Source organism: Manacus candei, unplaced genomic scaffold (genome assembly GCF_025592945.1).
Source record: "Manacus candei isolate 608988 ecotype Guabito, Panama unplaced genomic scaffold, ASM2559294v1 h1tg000046l, whole genome shotgun sequence".
In the NCBI taxonomy this organism is placed as follows: domain Eukaryota; kingdom Metazoa; phylum Chordata; class Aves; order Passeriformes; family Pipridae; genus Manacus; species Manacus candei.
Genome location: NW_026138094.1, coordinates 14771354 through 14793638, shown reverse-complemented (window position 1 = coordinate 14793638; position 22285 = coordinate 14771354). Strand labels below are relative to the sequence as shown.

The following is a 22285-nucleotide window of genomic DNA, read 5'->3' as shown; positions in this document are numbered from 1 at the left end:
CATAGTTTCTAGGGGTAGATAACTGAAAAATTGTTGCATCATGCAGCCTGAGGTTTTGGAGGTGCAAGCTGAGGTCAAAGGCTGGTGCTTTTCAGAAAGGTCTTACTTCTTTAGCCAAATTTATGACTGCTGCAATTAAAGAAGATCAAATAATTTGCCTGAGGTCACATGGCAACTGAGTGGCTCAGCCAGGACTTGAGCCAAAGATCCATTCCCTTGGTTCATCACCCTTGACTGTCAATAGCAGATTTAATTCTGGTTTATGAAGATATTAGGAAGGTTTTATATGTTTTATAAGTTTCTGAAAGAGACTGAGCTGCCATTATAATGAGGAAATAATCTAATGGGCTAATAAAACTTCAGAAAAAACAAGATACAAAAAATACTGTCAGAGGAAGAAATGAAACCTTGGACCAGTAGTTTGGGTTGCACAATCAGGCTGCCTGTCACCTCTGGCTGTCCCCATGACCTCCAAAGGGAAAATCCACCATGGATTGAGAGGTTGGCTTTGCAGAGCAGAGGGAAGAAAGTGGCTGCTGCTGTGCATGGTCCAAAGAGAATCCTTTGGAATCAAGAGGCTGCTCGAGGTTGCCTAAGGCATTATAACTGTAGATCAGGGATAAGGCAGTGTTCCAACACTTCCTGTGGAGGAAACTCTTGTGTTTAGTTCCAGAAATGAAGCTCCTTCATGTGGCAGCTGATAAGATGTGGAACTTTCTGGGGACACGAAGGACATGAGAATGCCAATCAACTACCAAAATGCTCATTTAATCTAGTGAGATTGCTGCCTGATTTTTTATACTGATGCTTATTTTAGATATTTTTCCACTCATTCTCTAGTCCCAGTTCACATTCCAGTGAGCAGTGTGGAGGGAGTGCAGAGCCCCAGTGTGAGCAGGGGCTGGATGAGCCAGTGCAGCTGCAGGGGGGAGAAAGTTCTGCTGGTGCCAAGTGAGGGGCGAAGAGCAGCCCCAGTTCTGTGGCAGAACAGTTCTGCATTTGCAGTCAAGTGCCAGGAAAACTCTCCCAGATACAGCCCAGACCTTTAGAAGCAGAGGAAAAGCTGGAGAGACAGTCCCTGATTATTTCAGTCTAATATTTTTGCTTAAAATTGAGTTCAGCATGTTATTTTCCAGCTTATCTCACCACCTTCTTTTTTTTTTTCCCTTCTAGTGTGTCCCATCCCTTCAGATTCATTCTTGGAATTTAATATCTCCCGTTGATGATTTCTTTTCCTTATCTTCCCTTGATCCATTTCTGCTTCTCTTTCAGATTCTGTCCCCTTGAGTCTCCAACTAATGTCTCCCCATATGTCAGATTAAAAGAAAAAAGAATTTACAAGATGCTGGGCTATGAAAGGAAGTAGAGAATGTTTATATGGTTGCAGCAGACTGACCATTAAAGTGACTTTATTTCTACATCATTTCATATGCTGGCCTTGACAGTTTCATTTCCAAAACTATTTATACTCACAAAAGTCCAGAACAGCATTTCCATTATTTCCTTATATGATTTTTTTTTTGCCTCTATTTTATCAAGTTATCTTCTTCTATTCAGGCCTGATTTCAGACAATAGGAATACAAAGTGGAAAAATCCTTTCTTAAAGAGACTGTAGCTTTTTTTATCTATTAAAGCATCTTCCTGTGTCCCAAAACATTTTTATCTGTCTTCTTTTCAGCTTCTCCTGTTGATTTGATCCAATGGACTGACATGCAGGGGAGACTCAGATGAAAGTTGCATCTGAGGAGTGTTTGTGCTCATAGCTGAGGAACCTTCCCAAAGCTGCCTTCCTCATTATCCACCAAAGTCCTCCTGCTGTTCCACATACTAATTCCAGAGGGTGGAATTAATGCTTTCACATGGCAAAGGCCAACTGTAACTGTTGCTTCACACTGAAAACACAGAGGGAGAAGGTGTTTCACTAAACCATCACAAGTGGACATCACAACAGGTAGGATGGATAAAAACTATCAATTTTATTTTCCTGCTTTTCTAAATGCAATGTGGTCCAAGACTTTATATATGTGATGTTCCATTTTTGCTTCCTTGCAAGAAAATAAACCAACCAAGCCACAATGTGCAGTTTTGAAAAGGAAACTACGACTAACATCAAATATCCTTGAAGAACATGTATTAAATTCTGTGCATTTATTGTCTTGAATTCTGGCACAATTTGCATAAAGAGGTTGTGGATTACCCTTCACTGACAATTTGTAAGAACAAGTTAAATGAACATGTTAGGAGGTGTCCAGGTGTAACTTGCTCCTTGCTGCAGGAATAAAATCAGTGATTCCCAGGCTTTTTTAGTCTGGGAAACCACTACCAGCCCTCAGGACTTCTGCCACCAGCCCCCCTCAGTGCCAGTGCTTGTTGCAAACATCATAAAGACAACGCTCGCTGTGATTTCAGAGATTAATTTGGGAGCCCACGGCTTTGCTTCCCCCCAGCTCTGCACTCCCACAGCTCTGGGCTGTTGCTCTGCTTCCAGGGCAATGGTGGGGAAAGTTTGTGATGGAATGTGATCATAGGAACAGTCTGAGCTCCAGCCCTGACTCCAGTCCCTTTTCCTTGCTGGGAGACTCTGCTCTCCCAGGAGGGGCAGCAGGTTGGTTGCTCCCTGTGGAGCTGCTTGGCAGGGTGACAGCCCCTGCCTGCCAAGCACTGCCTTTCTTTGATGTGCTGCTTGGGGAGAGAAACTGCTAGTGGACAAAAGAGGCCTTTTCTTAAAGAGCTGGGTGAAGATGGGTTCTCTGCTTAAACCCCAGTGCCAGTACCACCTACTGCAGGTGTGCACAAACAAAACAGCCACGCTCAGTTTGGGGCCCTGCCTTCCCCTGGCAGGGCAGGAGCAGCCAAGGGGAACTGTTGGTCTTGGTGTACCATGAAAAGTCACCAGGATCAGGTAGATCTGACAGCTTTAGTCATGTACTTTAAAGCTGGTGCCAGTTGTAAGTGCAGGATGGAATGGATTGTAGGAGAGATGAGGAGCTCCCTGAACTGATTTAAGATGAGTGAAGGTGCTGTAAAAAGGACACATGCAAGGCCCAGGGGAGTCAGAGCAAAGAATCTTGTTAATGTTTATGGGCTTTTGATCAAGTCCTTAAGACAGACTCAAGATTTAAGATGTTCTGACTTTGAAACAAAGGCTCTGATGCAATTACACAATTTCTATTATCCTCCTTTAAACTGGTGTGTGTTATTCATCATACTGATCAGAACATGCTTTACATCACTGCACTATTTCTGGTTTCATCACTGTGATAAACTTAGGAACCTTTTGCAGCCTGTGAAGTTTGTACACTTCTTTCAGATCCTTCAGCTGGCTTGTGAAAGTGCTTTTTCAGTTTTAAAGGAAAAAATTTATGTTTGTTTTCGCCAATTAGGGATTCCCGAGGGGTAAATCTAAAACTATAACAATGATTGTGATAAACTTAGTGACCCTTTTCAGCCTCTGAAGCTTCATTTAGCTCATAAAAGTGCTTTTTAAATTTTAAAGGACAAAATTTATGAGGTTTTTTTTTTAATTTTTATTTCACCAATTAGAGATTATTAGGGCCTGGTGGTACTCTGAAAATACAGCTTCTAGTGCAGCTTCATCTTTGCCTCTTTCAGAGCTTTCCATCCTCTCCCTTTGTGTGGAATGTGCCTGTTGCTGCCATCTCCTCAGAACAGAGGGCTACCTGTTTGGTATCCTCAGGATTTGCAGGTTTTAATTAGAATGGATTTATGTTGATTAGAGTTGATGGGATTGAAATGCCATGGAGTTATTAATTTCCTAGTTTTAATTTTGCTACTTAGTCACACGTTACCAAAAATATCTCAGAAATGTGGGTTTTTTCCCTCGTAAAGTGGCAAACCAAAGAAACAAATGCACTGCAGCATTCCCTCAGTTTGGGGATCAACTCCTGGTACATCCTGACTTGTCATTCTGTGGATGGATGAAAATGAAAAGAAATACTTGCAGCCAAGATTTCTTAGATTTTCTTTGAAAACAGAAGGAAAACTTGTAGGATTTGCTGTTATGATTTGCTTGATTTCTTTTTATAGTTTGAATGGCAACGACCATAATTCCTCAAAATTCCAAAATTTCAAAGTGTCCATTATAATTTTAATTTCTGTAGCATATGCAGGACAGGCCAAGATTCTGGGCAGGAATTAATATTAGGAATTAATACTTCCATTTTAGCAGGTGGGGAAGTGAGGCATAAAATAACCTGTCCAGTTCAAGAGTCATTACAGTCAACCTAAAGGTGCATCTTCAGCTCTCACTAGAACAGGGTAAGGTCTTATGCAGGTGGACTGTGGGCTGCTCATCTCTGCAGGGAGGAATAAAAGCAACACCAGAATTCCCAGAGCAGATAAAAATTCAAATGCTCCTCTTTCCAAACATCTCCTCTGAGCCCACTGGGGAGCACTGAGCACAAGGGCAGCTGGGAGTCAGGGGTTTTACAGAAGAGGGGGTCACTTCAGAGAATGTTCATATTCAGTGCTGGCATTCAACTAGTTCCTACAACTTCAGGGTAAAGATTCCTGCAGCAATCCATCCTGAAGATAAATTCACAGCTTCTCTCAGCGTGTCTCTTCTTTCTGTAATCAAACCCATTCCTCACTCAGGGCAAGAGCAGTAAACTCCAAATTTCTTTTGATGAAAGCACAGCTGAGCATTCCACAGTGTGTCCAAATAATGCCAATTGCTGCAACAGTACATTTCCTACAGACTTAAGTCCTCTCCTTAATATTCTGTGGATCTGGAGACAGCTGGCTGAAGCCAACAAGTTAAGCTTGATGATAAATTTGCTCCAGCATATTTAGAAGCATCTGTAAATAATGTCTAAATGAAAATATCCCGTGCTTGTTTCAGAATGCCAAGCACACCAACTTCTGTCTGCTTCAGTCCTTATTTTAACTCTGTTTCTGGTTTGCTAACACTTGGAATTCTGGTCAAGGGGGAATTTCCTAAGGGAAAGCAGGCTCTTGAAGGCTCTCCTGAGGGAGAACAGCCTCTCTGGGAAGGAGCAGAACTTTGGGGAACCTCAGTTTATTGGGGAAGGCAGAGGGAGTGAATCAACATTCTTCTGGAGCTGCTGCTTCTCTGCCCCCTTTTTTTTGGTCTGTACTTGCTCTTGGCAGTTCCAGCCTTTGGGTTTGGGTGAAAGAGAAACTCAAAGAGATCCAAACTCAAGAGATTGGTAATAATCAAACAAGGAACTCAACCACAAATACAGCTGATAATGTTCAACCTGTAAATGCCTGTTTGCTGGTGTGAGGTTGGGATTGGGTCAAATTCCTCCCATAGCCTGGATTCTACCTCAGGCAGGACTAGGAGGGATGTCCTGGAGACAAGCAGGACCCTGGTGGGTAAATTGTCTTTTAGCTCTCAAAACCAGAAGGTGAAGCAGTTTCTTGCTTCAGCTGCAGTGTGGGTTTTCTTGACAGAAAAAAATCCAGTCTTTGCAGCTTTCCAAATAAGAGTTTTCACAAGAAAGCCAAGGCTGCTTTGACCTGTGTGACATTGCTGTTAATTATGCATTATAAAAGCTGCTGCTGGTACTTTTTTTTCATGGTGAGGGGTCTCGTCGCTTCCCAGTTCAGATGTATAACTCTCATTAACATTAATAAGAATTTAGGTGTTGTGGAGGTTAGTCAACAACTCTGCCATAGAATAAAGTGAAATATGAGTGCAGGAGTTGCCTTTAAATGAGAGTAAATTCTTGCAATCATTATTTGGAGGGATCGGGGATAGATCAGGGAATTCAAACAGAACCTGTGCAGAACTGGCTCTAGTTCAGGCTGTATTTTCTATCCTGCCTCCAACTAATATGTTTGTATTGGGTTTGGACACTTTGTCTGGGAGAAGGGAGTCGTGCATAAATGAGGCCAAGGCTGTTATTCAGTGTTATTAATGATGTTGTCTACTCTTAGTTTCTCAAAAACCAGAAAACTAATAAATTTTACATATTGGGAAAAAAATCACAGATAAATCAAACAAACATATAAATTCTTTAAAGTATTTAATATGTGTTAAGAGGACACAATGATGAATTCAATATTGAAAACCAATATCAAGTTTACAATTATGGCCCATTTATCATCACTGATTGCACAGACAGTGTATTATTGCAGGGAACAGAATGATGCATAAACTAAAACCCTGATTGGTTTTCTAAAAAAAACCCCACAAGTTAAAATTCATGTTATGTCTGAAAAGCTTTGTTTTTCTTTTTCAAGCATTATGTTCAATAATAATTGCTCATTCAGACACAAATGATGCATATTTAATTTCTTGAGCTTTAATATTAACAGAATGATAATTTCAGAGCGTTGATAACTGATGCTGTTACAAACAATAACATGACTCAGTTTGCTGATGTTTCCTGAGGCCCAACTGCCCCTTGGAGCAAAAGGAACCTGTGGAAAGGGAAAAAGTGGACAGGGACTGGTTTTGAATTGGACATGGAGAGGCAAGGAGAGGAAAGCAGGAAAACGCTCTTGGAAGGGGAATGGGCTTTGAAGAGAAAACATGTCCAAGTGGCTGGTTTTCACTCAGCACTTCTCCCAGGGTAAAGCTGGGCCTCCCCAGGAGTCAGAGCTCTCAGTGACTCCAGTGCTGTCCAGCTCTGTTGTCTGCACTGAAGGACATTCCTGCTCACCTTTCTGAAAGGCTGCACTTCCTTAAACTCCTGTCACCCCAGCTGAGCTCTGGGAGAGGGAAATGAATTCTTCTCTGGCTCACACTTTATCAGCAGAATTATTAAGCAGTTTTCTGTGCAGAGTCACTCTTGTAATACACTCTTGCTTGCTTTTTTTTTTTTTTTGCCTTTTTTTCCCCCCCAATCCTTTTCTCATTTCCATGTTGGTGCTCAGGCTTCCTGGGGATAACCAGTTATCATTTCACCAAACTGAGCCTGTGCACTCACATAACTGAGAGTTATTTTGTCCTTCGGAATTTCAACAACTCATTCTGATTTATGAAAGGTTCTTTCTAAGCTTAAAGATTCAGCTGGAGTTTACAGAGTTATAACTCTAGGCTACACTCATTGAGTCAACAAAAATAAGGGAAAAAAAAGAAAGCCAAACTGTCTTTTTATATCTTTATTTGTAAACTGCCCATTTTAAAAACAGAAGCACTGGACTAGAACCAGTTTGCTGCAATCTAGTGCTGTTTGTACTGAATGTCTTCTTAGAAGGGGGTTGCATTTAAATGGAGACCAATAATAAATGAATATTCTAGTAGTCACCCTCAAATGTAGAACACATCCACAGCCAGATTCATTGGCATTTGCTACCCTCTGCTGCCCTGCAAGTAGACAACCATATTGGAGAGAATTCCAGAACTTTCCAAGTGAAATAAATGAGCTGGATGGGATTTTACAGGAGAAAGAAGAGCAGGGCTGAATGCTTTGTGTCAAAGATCTGCAAACACCTATAGAACAGTGTGATATCTTGGTTTTCATTGATGCCCAGGGCACTCAGAGTTTGACAGGCCACTTCTTTGGAAAGTTTTAAAGAGAACTCTGAAAGGGAAAGAAAAAAAAGAATTGAAATTATAGCAGCAGGCTGGCCTAATTAATTTTAAACATTTTGTGCATTTCAGGGAGCATCTTACTGTTTAAAAACTAAAATCAGGGATGCTAAATAGTTCCCCAACTGGAAACTGGTGACAAAACTGAGTTATAAACAATGCCATCAGGACAGAGCAACTGGTGGGTTTAATATTCTTATACAAACAACAAAACCTAATTATCTTTATTTATTCAATAAATTGAGTTCAAATTTGATCTATTAAATTGTATTAAATATTGAAAATAATTTAATAAATAAACATGATTGCTAATTTATTATTGATATTCATCATTGGGATGTTTGTAAAAAATAATTAAAAACAAGTTGGGAAAGAGGGGGCTGAATTCACTTCAGGCACCAGAACTGCTGCAGAACCTGCTTAGTTTGCCACAGTCAGAGGTAATGAAGAAAAATAGCTTGTGGAGCTGGTGAGGGAGCAGAGCTGGGCTTGGAAAAGGAGGTGGGAAAGCAGGAATCACTCCAGCACACACGGATTCCTCCCTGGTGCAACATCCTGGGGAGGCTGCAAACCAGGCCAGCCCAGCAAGGGGCAGGTTGGGAACCCAGAGGCACCAACGCAGTGTGGGAGTGGAGGAGTTTTTTGGGAAGCTGGGAGATTGCAGGGAGTCCCCCGTGGAAGCTTTGTACCAGTGCTGGCCCGAACTGTCTCCATCCTGAAACGCTGCCACCACCTGCAGTCATGTCCTGGCAGGGGACCAAGAGACACACGGTGCAGGACAAAGGATTTTGGCAGCCTCACATGGCCATAAAATATTGTACAATGTGGGGATTCATCGTGTGCCTACGGGGACAAAAAAAGTTCTGTGAACCATTTTGGTGTGTGATCAAAAAGGGGCTTGGTCTTATGTTTCTTACATATATTCCTGAGACGATAAAAAGGCAGCAACCCAGCCAACATTATTATTCCAATTAGAAAATAATCACTAATAGTACATAGCACAAGTAGAGCATTTCATCTTGAACAGCCTGTGCAAGCTTAAGGTTCCTGGCTAAGAGCTGAGTGCAGCTGTTCAGATCACCTGTCATGAGCCTTTTGCTCTAATGATTTAAATCATTACACGTTTGTAACTTCTGGTACATCTTTCAGGAAGAAAATGACAGCCACGGGGTGCGATTCCTTCCCCGGCTGATGCCGCTCTGAGCATCCAGAGCCAGCCGAAGGCAGCAGCGGTGCAGTCGCTGTGACAGTGCGAGGGCAGAAGCTCTGGACGGTAGAGGATGCTAGAGAAGAGGTAAATTCTCCACCGCGCTTCTCCCTGGCACCATCTCCTCATTTATCGATACCTCGTAAGCAGCTTCTCCCCATCCCGGGGCTGGTTTTAGGCACCGAGAGCTGCGGGTGCTCCCGTGGGTGTGCAAACCGAGGCACCCTGAAACGGCTCCCGAAGTTTGCGCGATCTCCCGCTGGAATCTGAGAGGTCTCTGCTCTGGGGATCCCGGTTTTCCAGCCGCAGGAGGCAGGGAGCCGTGCCTTCCCCCCCATCTCCTACCTCTGCTGAGCCGCCAAGTGTTTCTCCCTCAGCTATAGTTTGCTTCCTCATCCCCCCGTGCGCTGCTCGGGATGCCGGGGTGGCGGTCTGATTCTTTGTCCTTCTAGTCTATTTAAGGCATTTTAATGGAATCGGGCGGAGAAAAAACCCAAAACACACACACAACGCCCGAGGCATCAGGACTAGACCCGACCCCCCCCTTCCCTCAAACAAACAACAAACGGTTAAATAAATAACGAGGTGCCAAACCGACCATCACCAAAACGAATAAGCCAAAAATCAGCGTCAGCGCCGCAGCAAACGGGAAAGTTTCTGCGCTCTGAAGCTGGAACCGCGCGGCAAAGCAGGAATCCGGGGGAGGGAGCGGAGCCTGCGGGAGAAGGGATGCACTGGTGTGATCCCAGCCCCGCATCCCGGAGCGCCAGCCCGAACAGCGCCGCTATGAGAAGAAAAGAGAAGAGAACGGCCCCGAGCCCCCACCCCCGTCTCCTCCCTCCCTCCCTCCTCCTTCCCCCTCCCCCGGGTCCTGCGGGGAGGCGGGTTTAAGGTGGGTCTTGTGGCCGCGGTAACTTTCCTAACAGAGCCAAAGAGACGCCCGGAGTCCCCCGCAGCAGCATCGCCCGCCCGTGCTGGGCAGCGGCCCCGGCTCGGCCGTGGCTGCCCGGGCCGCCTCCTCCCGCAGCCCCGCGGCCCCGGCCCCGCATCCCGAGGTAGGTGCGAGTCGGGACAGGTCCTGGGCGCTGCCGGGGCCGCGGCACCGGAGCCCCCGTGGCCGCAGCTGCGCCCCCCACCCCCATTTGTTCCTGGGGTTGATGCTGCGGGGCAAGGAGCCCCCCCTGCACCCCCCGGCTGCCAGGGGAGAAGCCCCCTGCCCTCCTCCTCCTGGAACTGCCCGGCATCCAAGAGGAGCCGGCGGGAGGCAGTCTCTGCCCAGCCGCCCGTTCCTGCCCCTTCCCTCGATCTTTGGGTGCTCGCGGGTGATTTTGGGAGTGCTGAGCTGGGAGATGTGTGCGTGGGTGAGATCGTACGGTTTGATCAGGACTCTCCCCTATCAGCCGCTTCCTCCCCGCCGCGCGTGGTTTACCGGGGTGTTGTATCGGCACGAACTTTCTTGTGGTTGCAGCCGCCGGATTTGGTCCCCGCGTGTCCCCATCCTCGGGCTGCTGGCGCTGCGCGGGCGAGCGGGCTCGGGCTGGCGCCGGCTGCTCGGATCGGAGCGGCTTTCCTGGTCTGGGCTTAACTAGGCTCCTGCCGAGAGGGTGTTTGGGGTAGGGAGATGCACGAGGAGAAGTTGTAGGATGCGGCGTGTAAGTGACACCTCCGTTCCTTGAGGTTGGGGGGTGGGTGGAATCTCACTCTGGCTGGTGCTACTCGCTGCTGCCAAACATTCCCTTCTTTTGCTTAGGCAGGACTCTGGCCACGCTGCCAGATGGCTCCTAACAAAGAGAAGTTTAGGAGCGTCAGGGTATCAGCTCCCAAAATCACTGCTCAGCTGAGATCCGCAGGTGACAGCACACGGTCTGATGCCTGTGCTCGTGTGCTGCCTGTTATTCAGCTGCAAGCACAGGGCATCTGACTGGCCCGGGAGGTGGGCAGGGGATCAACAGTTTGAGAAACCAAGGCAGCCACGGCTCAAAGTTGTTTAAATCTCTAGCCGCTGGGATCACTGAACACTGGGGTTGGCCCCTGCTCTCCCCCCCAGCTGGAAGAATGTCCAGAGTTAACTAAAAGGAAGTCTGCATGTTCGTGTCTTTATTACCTCCTGATTCAGAACACAAATATGTGACATAAAAATTAACTCGAATGTAGCAGCCTGTCTGCCTCCCGTGACCTGTCAGACCGGAGAGATCCCACCCCTCAGCATGCTCAGCCTCATGTATTTTGGTAAGAGAAGTCTCCAGTCAGGTGACTGTATGTTATGTCTCTTGAGCTCACATTATGGGACTGAGTAACTCTGTGAGGGTTTTTCTGGGATCTCCGGCTCTCGGTCTGAATCCTTCCCATGCTCAGACTTCTCTTAGAGCACAGCCAGAGCTTTGCTGTCCCTCTCTGTTGGGACCTGCCTTCCACGTTCAATTGGTTAGTAAATCCCACAGGTTTTCCTTCTCAGAGCAGTGGATTGTTTTAGGGGTATTGCCTTGGTGACAGTAGTGTTAAATAAAGGTGAATAAAGCACCAGCCTCATCATAGGACTGGACTTTCTGTGATCTTTGCAGACCAAGGAGCTGGTCTTGCAAAAGCTTGGCATTCATGGGACCTGCTCTGGAGTCTGTTAAAGTTGGTGTGGGACACCAGAACGGGCTTTGCATTAGGTTAATTAATGCTAATAAGCACCTGTGCTCAAGGGTAATGATAATTTGCAAGATTAGTTTCAAGTTCTCATTTGTCAGCAGAACCTCTGGAGGCTTCCTCGATGTTCAGACTGTTGAACTGAGTTTTATTTCTGCTTCTCCTTGATATCTGAGCAAATTCGTTATGGAATTGTAAAAGGTTTATGGGGAAAGTGTTTCAACACATCAAACAGTGAAAATGGTCATGTGGTCACTCTCTTGTTCAAAATAAGATTTCAGCGTTGTCTTTCCAGTCACCTGCTTTATAAAATTTTGTAATTTTAATTAAAAACCCGTAAAATTGGCTGAAGTTAAATATACAGTATTAGGCTGCATTATGTTGCTCCCACTTTTTACTTATGAGAAAGAACGAATTTGATCTCTTGTTTTTTACAATTAAATATAAATTAATATTCAGAAGTATCAAACAGAAGCCAGTGCTCTCTGGTAAGAAGTCCCATATTTCCTGTGAATGGGGCATTCAGCCATTTTCACTTTGAACAATCCATCCTGCTTTAAGCACCAGGCAGCAGAATTAATATTTAAGCAAATGCATACAGCAAAACTATAAATCTCTGAAAACAGTTAATTATATTGGAACTGGGAATGTACCTTCGAGTACAGCCTTGTATAAACTATTTCCCTGTAGCGTGATCACAATTCTTGCAAACCTTTTATCCTCCTATGTGAAATCATTTCTAATTCTCTGTTCCTTCAAAGCATGGGCTTGCTTATTGTTTTCAAAACCATGTGGTTTGAGCTACTATTTAAATATAATATTTATGATATTACTTTGGCTGTTCAGCTCAAAAAGAGAAGTGCTGCACACCATTGCATATTAAAAAGCTGCTCTATAATTACTGCTTTTTGCAGCACTGCTGTGCAAATCTCTGGGTCGGGAATTCAGATGGAGACTTTCTACAGTTCACAGTTATTTTATATAAAAGCTGTAAGTCTTTTTTCTTGAAACGTGGGGGTTGCAGCCATTGGGGAGTGTGAGTGTGCTGCCTGCACTAGTTTTTACATTTTTATTGTGCTTGCCATTGGCCTCTGTGTGCTTCCAGGTGCATGGAGAGTGTGGTGGGTTCCCACAAACTGTCCATCTGTTGCAGCACTTTGGGTTTGAATTACCTATTTGTACTTTTTTTTGCCATATTGTCATTTTATGCAAATATGTCCATTCTGGTTGTGTCACTGGGAGGCCTGGAAGGCATTTCCACTGCCCTTCTCTCCCTTGCCTATCCATGCAAAGGAAACTGTGGCACTGCAAGAGCCAGAACCCAGTGGCAGTTCCAAGCCAAGGTCACTGGGAATTTCTCCAGGGAATTTCTCCAGGGATGGTGATGGACTTTAGATCCCACTAAGCAGTCTAAAGGTGATTTAGACCATTCAGGAAGATGATTTGGGCCATTTAAATGCAGGTAGGATTCAGGTCTCACAGTCTCCTTGTGTTCTCCAGGGTGTCCTGCCTGTTCCCTGGTTGCTGCTCCACCAGCATCCAGGTGTCCTGTGACACATCCATTGGATCTGGTGCCCTGGTTTTCCTCATGTGTCTCAAACAACCTTGGCATCCCCGTTCAGGCAACTGAGCCCTTGCCTATCTCCCATATTACAAAAAATGACTAATACATAAAACCTGGGATCAAGGCAGTAGTTATAATTCCCACAGTGAACCCCAGAAAGGGTTGTGCAGATGTTAATGGAAAAGGTGGATAAAATTCAGGCTCATTGTTGTGTTCTGCACAGACTGACTGAGCTGCCCCAGCAATTGGTGCTTCCCTTTGCACAAACTGACTGAAACCTCAGTGGGGAAGTTCTGTGTGTTAAGGAGAGGGAGATGAGAAAGTTTGTAGAAAATTAAGAGCTGCTCTCAAAGGAGACAAATCCCAGTAGAATCAGCTTTAGATTGCCAGGTGAGTTCAGCCATATGATACTTGGATGTGATTCCTGAGGTAAATCAGTGTATTCCTGTAGAGAGGAGGGATTGTGGTTAAGAGTTTGCAGAGTGTGACTCTTACCTTATAAATTAATACAGATCATGTACCAAATTTATGAAGAGACAATATTGCACACCCTTGTGAAGATCAGACTCAGCAGTTGAAAAGGAAAATCTAAGGCATTCAGTCAGGCTGTCCAAAGACAAGTGCAGAATCCTCCAGGATAAGTGTGTTTGCAAACACTTAGATCTGACCAGTGGTGCTCAGCCTTGGGCAGTTTCTCTTGTCTGGCTGCTGCTCCAAAGGGAAAGTATTGAAATTTGCCATATGAAAGCAGTATGAAAGCTGCTTTCTGAGAGAGGCAGGTGAAGGTCAGCCCTTGGCCTGCCCACAGAAATGCAGCAGGAGTGGAGAGCACACCCAGCTCTCACCAGGCTGCAAACAGGAGCAGAACTGTAGGGCTCACTTTTCCCTTTGCCATAACAACTGGGAGAATTTCTCCTGGTCCCAGCCTGAGTAAGAAGGCTGATGAATGAACAGGCACAAGGCTGGAATCAGACTCACTAAACATGTGCTCTGCACAGAGGAGGAGTAAGACAGAGTAGCTGAGCAAAAATAGTTCTGTGCTCGAACTCCACGTACTTCATTTTCCAGTTTTCTCATGCAAAACGTTTTATGAGTGCTAATAGTCACTCTGAAAAAGACTGTGAAGGGTCAAAAAGGCACCAGAGAGCTGCCAGAATGTGACAGCTTCAAGATTGGCCAAGTGTGAAATTTGTGAACAATTTTTTTTATATATATTTAACTGGTAGATATGAGTGGAAATGGGTCTGGGTTCCCCTAAGTTCAGATAACGCAGCTGAAGTTTCACTCAGCCTTTTATCTTGGATTCCTTGTTAAGATCTAGACTTCTGTTAACCTCCTCTTTTATCACAAGTCTTACAGTTCATAATTTTTTGCAAGGTTTATGGGGTGTTGTGAACACATGAAAATCTGATTTCTCTGGAACAAAGGAAGCAGGAAAAAGCTGTAGAGAAATGATCAGGTGGAGTATTGGAATTCACAGTGGGCTCCTTAAGGGGCCAAACCAGGCAGGTGAATTAACAGCTCCAAAGCTCTTTAGTTAAAGGATATAACCCACTTCTGTAGGTTGTACAGCTGGATAAGGGGATTTGGGAGCATATCCTACTTTTTCACAGGGCTTGAGTCTTTAACACTCACATCTGCTTTGAGACAAACACTCAAACAGTAAAAACTCTATTTTGACACAGCCGTTTTAAGAGCCTTTAAAGGTTTTTAGAGGGTTTGATACAAATATTTCTCCTGTTTTTTTACCAGTGTAAAACATGGAGGTGTCCTGATATAAATCCAGTGTAAGCATGAGGAGAATCAAGTTCTTTATCATGCCTTTAAAATCTACCAAGTGAGGGAAGCATGGATGATTTGTAAGTAGTCGACTGGCATATGGTACCATTATGATAACATCATGTTCACAGCACTTTCCAGATTGATATACAACCTTTCTAAAATAAGCTCTGTAGAAAAAGAAAAAAGAATGTAAAGTCATTTAGCAGCCAACAGGCTGTTGGGAGCAGCACAGGACACTGGGAGGTGACTCCAGTGACACTCAGGGTGTCAAGTGAGTTGTGCATCACAGTCTAGGAGCTCCAGAAAGTGCCACTGCCCCCTGTGCTCCAGGGGCTGGGTTGTGCTCTCCTCATTCCCTGTGAAATCCTGCTTTATTTTCATCCCACACAGCCCTGGTGGAGTCCTGGGGGTCAGCACAAGGCACGGAATTTGTTTCTCAGGAGGAAGTGCAGCACTAAGCCCTTTGATAGCAGTGGAAGGAGAAGGGCTGGGGTTATCTGGGGCTGGAGACTGAGGGATGCTCTGGATCTGGATGGAAATATCCACACTGAGAGGGGGACTGTCTCATTGACCTGCTCTGTCATTTATGGTTCTCCAGGAACAGGAAAATCATAATTATTCTTAGAAGCAGGAACCTTGACAAGACAAACTGTGGCAATGTTTCACTGTTCAAAGGGGTTTTATCTGCTTGCCACAGCTAGCTTAATTCTATTAAAGAATTAAAACAATGATACTTTATATGGCATTATTGTAGCATAAATTATACTTTTGTTTGCCTTCATTTGAATGTACAAGCTGTAAATATCAGGCTAAAGAAGTGCTGACTGATTAATTTGAACTCGTGTTAACTCCTGTGTGTTAAAATGGAATGGCAAATCAAAACCATGAAAGTTGTAACACCTACCATTCCTCAACCTGAGTAAAAATGTCTGAGGTAGCAATGTTCTTCATCCCTTCTCCTCTTTAATTTCCTTTTCCCTGCATATTTCAGGGAGGCATTTCATCAACCAAACAGGGCCAGTCAGTTATTTTATAGCTACAATTCAAGCATCAGAAAACTTACTTCTGGGTGTTATTGTGCATTGTGTTCTCCAAACACCGTGGGACTCCAGGGAGAGGAGAGTTCTGTCCCTGTGGTTATTTGCAAAGGGATTGGGCTTTTGGAGGCTTGTTTTTGAAAGTGGTACCACCTTTAGGACGAGTTGCCCCCTGGATATGATGCCCATCCCCTTCCTCCATGGAAGGCAAGGTGTCCTTGTCTCCTGGTCCTAAGATGGACTGTCAGACCAGGCCAGGCACCCAACTTCTGCATTACTGAGATGAATCCTATGCCTAGTTTTCATTTTACTTGTAGAGAAAGACAAAAAACTTTATGGTAAAGGAATGAATGACCAAATTTGAAAATGATCATTTGTAACTCTGAGCTTTAGTTGGCTGTGATGAGCTTTGATAGCTGGGGTGTTCCACAATGACAGAGCTGAGCATGTATCCTGTAAGAGCAGTGGGTTTGCTGTTTTTCTGGAAGCTTTCCCTGGATGAGGATTTTTTGGGTGTAGCCCTAACTCATCCAGGTAATGTTCCAACAGGAAATATCACCACACTGAGTTATGCAGGATTTGTTTTGAGGAGTAACTGCAGTCACTGACTAAAACTACTAATAATCACTTGTCCAGAGCATGGCAAAATACTTGGAAATGAAGTACTCCAACAAATCCATTTTCTTTGGTGGTGGGGAGTGTAAATCACTTCGAGAAGTTCTTTTGGGTTGGATTCTCTGGTGCCATTGTGGTGTCTGTAATTATCTATTTGTTAGGAAAGACATCAGTGGCCTGTAGGATGTGTTTGCATGGTAACTGAGGATTGATTAGATGCAGTGAGGGCCACTGGGAATAAGTCACAGAAATTACAGCAGTGGTGAATTACATTTAAAAAAATCTTCATTGCTAGTAAATACTGATGGTCAAATACACAGAAAGATTTGTGGAAGAAAACTCATTTGTGTGGCACTGCCTGTTGCAGGAGAGGATCCATCCACTGATGGGTCAGCACTGGATTATAAATCCTGCAGGGCAGAGATTGGGATTTATGTAAACTGAGGTCTGTGGGATGGCAAAATACCATCTGCTGCTTGTGGTCAGAAGGTGAAAAATGAGTGAATGCAGGGGGTGCTCTAACCACTTGAGGCAGATGCTGCATCCATTCCAATGCACAGGAATTTGGAGAAGTTTTCTTTTTCTTGCTCTATTTTGATTTATATTGCACCACTTTGGCTCATAAAGATGTAAGTGAAATTTATTCCTCAAAATATGTTCCGTGGGATTGTTTGTGGATGATCTGAGTGCAGCCTGGAAACTGAGCTTGTTCCTCTTGCTCTGATCTGTAAGATGCAAAGAATGTGGGAACTCGAAATAAGGGGCAAACAATGTTAAACAAGAAAAGCAATGGGAAATGGCTTGGCAGGCAGAGGTGTGTGGGCAGGGATGGCACAGAAAGTCACTTATATATAGAAAAAAGCGAGAAAAAGAAACACAATTAGGAAAATAAATAGGAAAGGACAAAGGGACAACTAAATAAAAATTCAGCAACAGATTAAAGGCTCACCCAGAGATTACTGAGTTTGGGATGGTGAGGAATCAGGTCTGTGTCTGATGTGTAAAGCCTTTTGCTTAACAGAAGGAGAGACAAATAGTTAGCACTAATTAGTGCCCAGCACCTAACACTGATGGGTTCTGGATAATCTAATCATTCTCAGAATTTTTTGTAGCAGATTCTTTTCCCCTCGATCTCTTGTTGCCCTGCAAATCTTTCTTTTGTCTCACCCTCCCCAGCCTTCTTTTAGGCTTCGTTTAAATTTCCCTCTGGCAGGACATTGGTAGGACACGAATCAGAAGCTGATTTTAGGGTCTGTGTCCTCTGTGTGTAGCACAGAGCTGAGCTTGGGCTGTTTCTTCTGTATGCAGGCATTCAAATAATAAATAATAATTCAAATATTGTGCGCTGGGAGCAGAATATAAACTCGTAGTTCTGTTGACTTTTGTAAAGGAATCGTGTTTGCACAGGTCCTCTGAATGAAACAGGCTCTGAGCTCAGACCCAGCCCTCTCCATGTGCAGTCTGCTGAAGGGAGGGGGAATATTCTGAGCACCCAAAAGTGCTGCTGAGGTGTAAATGTGAGGAATAGAGCATGGTGGATGTATCCAAAGGGATGTGTAATGTTGGGATCTGATTGCTCTGTCCTGAACTGTGCTTGAAGCAGCCCCCAGAGGGAGGAGGGACTGGTGTCTCTGTGCTGCTTTTCCCCCTCCTGATGGACCATGGTCTTAGTTTGGATGTTGTTTGTTCCTGCCATTTCCTACACACAGCACTGGATAGTTGTTGACTCTGGATTTACTGCAGTGAACCCATTTAGGAACCACAGAATCACAGAATATCCTGAGCTGGAAGGGACCCAAAGAAGCTGAAATCCAGCCCCTGGCCCTGCACAGGACACCCCAACAATCCCACCCTGTGCCCCAGAACATTGGCTCTCTTTACGAAAATATTACTTTTTAAATTTAAACCCATCTTTTTTCCATATTCCATTTTCTACTTGTTTATTCCATTGCATGGGAAAAAGAAAAAGTACTATAAATTCTTAACTCCTGCCTTGGAGTTCTGGAGAAGGAATTGTGTAAGTCAGTGTGCACAAAAATAGCCCTGTTCAGTGGAGAGGATCAGCCTGACTCCTTGGTGAGGGTGAGCACATCTGCTCTCATGAATCATTCCTGTTTGCAGGGGGGAGGCTGCAGCTCTAAAAAGTTATGTCACTTCAGGTAAAAGCTCAGGCCACAGGGAGGAAGAGCTGTGAGCAGATGTGGGCCCTGTTCAGTCCCTCTGATCCGCTCCAGGAGCAAGCAGAGCTTGAGTGTTTGCATTTCACACCAAACCCCCAGCTGCTGGTTGGACTCTTTCTTCCCAGAAAACAGCTTGGACACGTGTGGAGGAATTAAGAGAAGTCCCGAGTTGCATAAAAATACTTTGCTGCAAATAAGTATTTTCTTGCATTAGCACAATAACTTGGTATTTATTATGTGGGAATCAATAATGGGCAAAGAATTCTTGTCATCCAGCTAAAGCTAATTATTCAGAGGCATCAGGTACTGAGGTGTCTGGAAGCAGGATGAGGTGGTTTTCCTGCCATTCCCCTTCATCCTGAAATATTTTCAGTGGTACACAAGACTTCAATCTAGACAGTGTATGGCCAAAATCCATCCTGTGGTGCTCAGTGGTGTGTTGTAACACACCTTACACATTTGCTGTGTGAAGGACATCCCTTTGGGTTGTTAAAACCTCTGTCAGAGCTGAGGTTCAAACCAAGTCCCTGATGCTGGAAAGTGCTGCCAGTTGGGATATTCAGCTGCACTGAAGTCTTGCTGTTCCTTTGAAGATGAGACTTTCATCAGAGATATGTAGGACACAGTATTTTAGGACAAACAGCTTCTTTGGATGTCCTTACATAATATATAGAGGCCTTCATTCTGCTTGAGACCCCTGAGCACTTTAGTAAATTTGATAGTAAGTAATAAATGTTCTGGTTACTGTTGTTTATTGGGTAAATCTACTGCCAGGAAAAGTGATGTGTTAGAGAATCAAGGGAAGCCTGTTCTTGGCTTTGTCAAAGACTGCTTCTAACACCAGTACCTTCTATTTGCTGGCCATACTCGTGCTTCCCATATTTGTTTTAAATCTTGCCTTATTTGTAGAGTGCTCCAAGCCCCTGGGAGTGCCCCGAGATCCTTGCAAAGTTCTTGGGAGCACTGGAGGCATCTCCAGGTGAATTAGCCTTGCATTAGCCACAGACCAGCCTACCTGCTCATTCCTCTTCGTTTCATGGATGTGGCTGCTGCCAATGGCTCCTAAATCCAAAGCCAATTAGTTCTGTTCCAGTTTGTCACTGTGTTTTGTGTGATGGATGAGCAGAGTTTCGTTCCAGAAGCTCTGATGTGTTTGCTCATCTCTCTGAAATCTGCTTGACTATAGAAGGGAAATCCAATATGATCTTATCAGGCAATAAAAGTTTGCTTAAATATCTAGTTCTAGTTTCTAATCAAGCAGAAGCCTTTGTAAAAAAAGGAAAAAAAAATTGGGAGCAGGAGAAACAGAGTTTCAAGAAGCTCTTTAATGTTAGATCACCTGTGGCAGCATTGATTCTACTCTAAGTACTGCAGGAGGTGAACACAAACACAAAATAATTTTATTTGAAATATTGCTTGCTGTGATAGAAGTGTAAGATACATACATCTCTCCAGATGGGACAGGATCTGGTTTTGAACCAGTGTTTGAAATCAGCTCTCCAGGTGTCTGTGGCTTCAGCTTTTGTAACACTTGTGATCTTTAACAGCCTCACCCAAAACCACAGTTAATGGGTGTGTTTCAAAGGACTCAGAATTTGGGCACTGTGTTCATAAATGCTACTCACAGTGTCATTAAGATAAATTTAAATAACATTCCGTGGCCTGATTTAAAAATCAAACCAAACCCCAACCAAGAAACAACTTGTTTTAAAAAGCAGCACATAACAGAACTCCTAAGTGCAGTTCTGAAGATGTAAATTCTCTTAAAGTCACATTCAGATCTCTGTTCCCTTGGCCAATTCCTCCTGGTCTGTGTCATGCCAATCAATACCCAACCAGAAAGATCTGAACTTGCAAAAGGCAAAGCACTCCTTGGGTTTCTCCACTTGCTCCCTAAAGCTTCACGTCAAACACAGCAGACAAATCTCCACATCTAAATAATTCATCTGCAAACAGGGGGGGAAAAAGGAAAGAAGTTGTACCACGCTAAAAAAATACAGTAATGCATTAAAATGAATCAATCTCCTCCTGCTGGGGAACAGTCATTTAGGAAACATTTTAATTACCCAAAGTGACTAATGGGAGCAGCGTTTTTGAGGGGGTTGGATTCGCCCTACTGAGCACTGGAGAATCCTCTGCACGGGAGCCCATAAAAATATTGCTGCTTTTTAAGTTGCTGCTTTCAATCATAAAACTTCCAGGGAGAAATCGGATTTTTTGGGTTTTTTTTTCCCCAGCAGCTTTTAAGGGCAGCGTGGGGTGGCCAGCAGGGCTGTGTTAACTGTTTGTGCCCAGAGCACAGCTCTGCACGTGCTCCAGCGCTTCTGCTTGCCTGAGAATTTATCGTGCATTACTTAACACGCAGCTCCAGTCACGTTTTCCCAGCCAAAGTGTTTGGCTGCAACAACAAAGTTGTAATGTAATGCTGTAAAAATAGCATTTTTGTGTCTATATTCAGCCTCCCAAGGAATGGGAACTAAGACAGCCTGGTCTGCTGTCTTGGCTGGAAGTGGTGCTTCAAGGAGAATGTTCATGGCTGTTGCATGTGGGGTAATGACTTTGACTTTCAGACTTTGCTGGAGAAGAGACTCCTTTTCCCTCCTTGATGCACGAGGGGCTTGGTCTCCAGCTCTGGTTTCATGGGCATTTGTCAGAGACCTGAATGTTAATGAGAGACATGAGTCACTAATTGTGGAACATATGGTGACCCCCAAGGAAGAGCCACTACCTGGCCATCTGGGAAAGTTGTAGGAGACTGGAATAAAAAGATGTGTTTGTAGCAGAAATTTCTACCCATAGGTGGGATATATTTTGGTCCAAAACAGTTTATGTCACTTGTGTATTTTTTCCACCCAGAGTGGAAGCTTTGCTTTTCCATAACTGTGGCAGGGCAGGCACAGAGTCACGGTGACTGATTTTGCTGAAGTGCCCAAGTGTGGTGGGTAACACTCGTGCAGAAATGTGGCTGAGACTCTTCAGTGTCTCAGTTCTAACTGCAAAACCCTCTGGAAAGGTGGAGAGGGTTGGGATTGTTCACCCTGGAGAAGAGAAGGCTCTGGGTGACCTAATTGTGGCCTCCCAGTACCTGAAGGAGCTGACAGGGAAGATGGAGAGAGGGACTTTTTACATGAGAGGACAAGGAGAATGGCTTCAAACTGCCAGAGGGCAGGGAGAGATGGGATATTGGGAAGGAATTCTTCCCTGGGTGGGTGGGGAGGCCCTGGCTCAGGCTTAGGAATCCATTTCACAGCAAGATGACAGAAAACTGTGTATGGTGTGTGTTCGTACTGAGAGCGAGGGAGAGCTGGGATTGGAGTGAGGATCACTCATGGCAGGGACACAGGGTTTGCAAGGATATCTTGGAGCTTTCCTTCCACAACAGTGGACCCTGATCAGCAAAATAGTTACTGAAGGGCTACCTGTGTGCTGAAGGTTGAACCCCTGAAAGATAAGCACAGAGTGAACTTTGCCCAAACTGCCCTGCAGGAATTTCAGGAACATTTCCATGCCTGGGACCCTCAGTGTGTGCTCAGAGTGAGCCTCTCTCTCCATCCTTTGCTGAGTCAGGGTATTAAGTTTGCAAGGAAAATTAAAATAGATTCCCTGAGAATGATGTAAATCTTTATGGTCACAGCAGGGCACAAAGCAAAGGGAACATCCTGGTAATGAAAGTACCTTGTAACTCGTGGAATGAACAAAGTCCCCAAAAATGGTTATTACCTGCTGTATTTTCTGCTCTGGAT

General features: G+C 44.4%; 1 protein-coding gene across 10 annotated transcripts in view; it reads left to right on the top strand.

Moving 5' to 3' along the window:
• The first annotated feature begins 1685 nt into the window (after positions 1-1685).
• MEGF11 (multiple EGF like domains 11) overlaps positions 1686-22285 on the top strand; it is a 261299-nt gene continuing 240699 nt past the window's right edge. For 7 of the 10 annotated variants that reach the window (XR_007906151.1, XM_051796855.1, XM_051796853.1 and 4 more), the window contains exons 1-2: positions 1686-1952; positions 8673-8817. The gene's annotated coding sequence lies outside the window, so the exon portion shown is untranslated. Of the gene's footprint in view, positions 1953-7595; positions 7705-8672; positions 8818-10235; positions 10383-14302; positions 14788-22285 lie in introns of those variants that run through there. The other 3 variants (XM_051796850.1, XM_051796851.1, XM_051796852.1) reach the window with 3 other exon arrangements.